Below are 4,944 nucleotides of genomic sequence, written 5' to 3' on the forward strand. Positions count from 1 at the left end.
GTGGGCAGAAGTTATGTTTGTCACTTCCAAGCAGAAGCTTCACAAACCAGAATGTGACTTGCTATGGATTTTTGTTTTTCTTTTTCCCTGCTATGAGATCAATAATGTTCTAGAGGCTGCTTCATCAGCTTGGGTCCTAACATGAAAATATTGGCAATCTGGAATATATATGAATGAGATGTAAACCTTGATTACTGACAGCCCCTGAGATGTTGGAGTCATTTGTTACTGCAGCATAATGTATCCTATCCTGACTGATATACTGGCCATCTCCTAATCATTCTTTCAGACTAGTCATTACTTCTATGAGGTTCTGTACATGTATAGCTGCCTAATACTTAATGATACAAATAAATGTTTTGTTTGGATGATATGGTTTGGACCTGTGTCCCCACCCAAGTCTCATGTTCAATTGTAATCCCCAGTGTTGGAGGTGGGGCCTGGTGGGAGGTGACTGGCTCATGGGGCAGAGTTCTTATGAATGGTTTTGTAACATCCTTCTTGGTACTGCATAGTGAGTGCATTCTCACGAGATCTGTTTGTTTAGAAGTGTGTAACACCTCCTATCTCTCTCTCTCTCTTTCTCTCTCTCGGTCCTGCTCCTGCCATGTAAGACTCATGCTCCCACTTTGCCTTCTGCTATGCTTCTAAGCTCCTTGAGGCCTCCCCAGAAGCAGAAGCCACTATGTTTCCATATAGCCTGCGGAACCATGGCCAATTAAAGCTCTTTTCTTTATAAATTACCCAGTGTCAGGTATTTCTTTATAACAGTTTCAGAATTGACTCATACATTGGGGAAGGCTCTATTGCATGACATTTGGCAAAAAACAGATTCTGCCTCCCACTAAGGAAGCCAGAAAGAGCAGATACTTGCTCTCCTAGACTCCTCACAGCTAGGGAAGTACCATGTGACCTAAGGTCAGCCATTTGGAAGTTCCCTGCTTAGGACTTAAGAGTTTTGAATCAAAGAAGCAAGAACAGGACAGTAGAGCATTAATTCTGTTGCTGGAGGCAATATCCAGCATCCAGTGGAGTGACAGTAGTGAGAACAGAGTCAATGGGTGAGAACAAGTGTCCAAGATAAGCAGACTGTTCCGGTGGTATCTCTGACTGAGTCCCAGACTGCCTAGTCCCCTCAGTTCCTGTTCATTTTCTGACTCTGCTCCTCCAGTTTTCCCAATGATTCTTTTCTTTTTCTTTCTTTCTTTTTTTTTTTCTTTTTTTTTTGAGATGGACTCTCACTCTGTCACCTAGGCTGGAGTGCAGCAGTGTGATCTCGGCTCACTGCAACCTCCACCTCCCAGGTTCAAGCAATTCTTCCACCTCAGCCTCCCAAGTAGCTGGGATTACAGGCATGAGCAATCACGCCTGGCAAATTTTTTGTACTTTTAGTAGAGATGGGGTTTCACCATGTTGGCCAGGCTGGTCTCGAACTCCTGACCTCAAGTGATCTGCCTGCCTCAGCCTTCCAAAGTTCTGGGATTACAGGCATGAGCCCCTACACCTGGCCTATCATGGATCTTTGCTGAGAAAACTTACTTGAGGTCTGTAGCTTTATCTGTATATTGTATTTACATCTCTATATGAAACAGAGCATTTTAGCTCATTAATACTCCATAATTGTGAATGAAAATTAAATAGCAGGTTTCAGGCTGGTAGGGAACCTATGGCAATTCTTGAAGAGGAGGGGATCAAATAAGACATGGAATTGTGAGGGAAATCCACCTTAACATAATTCAGGTTAAATTTGGATATTTTAATATTTGTAGTAATCTATCACATCCACACTCTTCAGGGAAGGTCTGAGAGTTGAGTATTGCTTAGAAGGAAGGGAAAGTTGAGAGTAGAGAAATGCTGTGTCTCACCTCTGTTGCATGCACTTAAAAGAGATAATTTATAAATGTCAGATTTGGATTACTTTGCTATTCTATTTTAGCTTCTATTTTTGTTACTTTTATTAAATTTTCTTCTCTTTTATTGTAATATCTGATTATTTTATACATGATAACTATGGACAGCAGATTTTTTACAAACTTATTTCCTAAAACTAAAATGATAACCATTTTGGAAAGTGCTTGTGGATGTCCAGTTAATTTGAAGATGCACATGTAACCCAGAAATTGTACCTGTAGGTATATATCCTAGAGAAACTCTTACATATATGCACAAGGAGATATATACAAGACATATACAAGTATGCACTTGCAACATTGTTGGTTATGTCTTCTATTAATAGAAGAATAAACAAATTAATTGTCGTCTATTTATTGAACAGTATACCATACAGTAGTGAAAAAGAATGAGCTAGGGCTACATGTATTAACATGGGTGAATCTTGAAACCATAATGCTGAGGGTAAAAGAAGATTGCATAAGAATACCAATAATAGTAAAACAGCATTTGAAACAGTGTGGCATAGTCATGCAGATGTGCTGGTGTCAGACTCCCTTGGTTCAAACGTGCTTCCACTGTTTACTAACAGTAAGACCTGGGCAAGTCTCTAACCTTGGTTGGCCTCCATTTTCTTATCTGTAAAATGGGAATAATATTTTCCACATCTTACGGTTATTGTGAAAATTACAATAAGTTAGTACTAAAGTACGAAGAGGAGTACATAGCACCATTATTTTTATGTATATTGTATAAGAATGTGTACATGTTGGTAAACGTATATACAAATAAATGAGTGAAAATGACAAACACAAATTCATGATAGTGGTTATCTCCTGGAAAAGGAATATTTCTTGATCTGTGGTGGGTACATGATGGTTTGTTGTTATTATTCTTATGCCTTTGTGTATGACTGAACAATTTTATGATAAAATTTATGGGCCAGGCACGGTGGCTCATGCCTGTGATCCCAGCACTTTGGGAGGCCAAGGCAGGCAGATTACAAGGTCAGGAGTTCAAGACCAGCCTGGCCAACATAGTGAAACCCCTGTCTCTACTAAAAATACAAAAATTAGCTGGGCATGGTGACATGCACCTGTAATTCCAGGGAGGCTGAGGCAGACTTGAACCTGGGAGGCAGAGGTTTCAGTAAGCTGAGATCGTGCCACTGCACTCTAGCCTGGGTGACAAGAGCAAAAGATTGCAAAAAAAAAAGTGTATATATATATATAAACTATACATATATTTTATATATGTTATATATATTATATATATAACACATATATATACACTTTTTTTTTTGAAACAGAGCCTCACTCTGTTGCCCAGGCTGGAGAGCAGTGGCGCTATCTCCACTCACAGCAACCTCTGCCTCCTGGGTTCCTGGATTCAAGTGATTCTCCTGCCTCAACCTCCCAAGTAACTGAAATTATAGGCATGCACCACTATACCTGTTGTGGGAAGTCAGGGACCCCGAATGGGGGGACCAGCAGAAGCCACAGCAGAGGAACATAAATTGTGAAGATTTCATGGACATTTGTCACTTCCCCAATCAATTCTCATAATTTCCTTTGCCTGTCTTTAATCTCTTAATCCCATCATCTTCGTAACCTGAGGATGTATGTTGCCTCAGGATCCTATGATGATTGCATTACCTGCACAAATTGTTCGTAGAGCATGTGTGTTTGAACAATATGATATCTGCGCACCTAGAAAAGGAACAGGATAACAGCGATTTTCAGGGAACAAGGGAAATAATCATAAAGTCTGACTGCCTGTGGGGCCAGGTGGAATAGAGTCATATTTCTCTTCTTGCAAAAGTGAATAAGAGAAATATCACTGAATTCTTTCTCATCAAGGAACAGCCCTGGGAAAAGAATGAACTCCCAGGGGGAGGCCTCCAGAATGGCCGCTCTGGGAGTGTCTGTCTTATGCAGTTGTAGATAAGGGATGAAATATGCCCTGGTCTCCTGCAGCACGCCCAGGCTTGTTAGGATTGGGAAATTCCAGTCTGGCGAAATTCTAGTCAGACCGGTTCTCTGCTCTTGAACCCTGTTTCCTGTTAAGATGTTTATCAATGACAGTGCATGCACAGTGGGACAGGGAACCTCATCAGTAGTTCTAATTTCACGTTGGCCTTGTGACCTTGCCCTGCTCATTTGCCTTGTGATATTGTATTGCCCTTGAAGCATGTGATCTCTGTAACCCACACCCTCTTAGTACACCCCTCCCCTTGTGAAATCCATAATAAAAACTTGCTGGTTTTGCAGCTCAGGGGGCATCACGGAACCTGCTGACAGGTGATGTCTCCCCCGGACACCCAGCTTTAAAATTTCTCTCTTTTGTACTCTTTCCCTTTATTTCTCAGATCAGCCGACACTTAGGGATAATAGAAAAGAACCTCTCTTATACCTTTGTGTACGACTGAACTATTTTATGATAAAATGTATGGGCCAGGCACAGTGGCTCACGTCTGTGATCCCAGCACTTTGGGAGGCCAAGGCGGGCAGATCACAAGGTTAGGAGTTCGAGACCAGCCTGGCCAACATAGTGAAACCCCTGTCTCTACTAAAAATACAAAAACTAGCTGGGCATGGTACCACATGCCTGTAATTCTAGGGAGGCTGAGGCAGGCTTGAACCTGGGAGGCAGAGGTTTCAGTGAGCTGAGATCCTGCCACTGCACTCTAGCCTGGGTGACAAGAGCAAAACATCACATTAAAAAAGTGTGTGTGTATATATATATATATAAAAAAATATACATATATTTAATATATACATACTTTCAAATATATATATATTTTATATATATACATACATATATATACACACACACACGCAAATACTTCCTTTTTTTTTTGAGACAGAGTCCTCACTCTGTTGCCCAGGCTGGAGTACAGTGGCGCTATCTCCACTCACTGCAACCTCTGCCTCCTGGATTCCTAGGTTCAAGTGATTCTCCTGCCTCAGCCTCCTGAGTAGCTGAGATTACAGGCATGCACCACTATACCTGGCTAATTTTTTGTATTTTTAGTAGAGACAGGGTTTCACCATT

The sequence above is a fragment of the Macaca mulatta genome, chromosome 5 (assembly GCF_049350105.2).
Source record: "Macaca mulatta isolate MMU2019108-1 chromosome 5, T2T-MMU8v2.0, whole genome shotgun sequence".
Classification (NCBI taxonomy): domain Eukaryota; kingdom Metazoa; phylum Chordata; class Mammalia; order Primates; family Cercopithecidae; genus Macaca; species Macaca mulatta.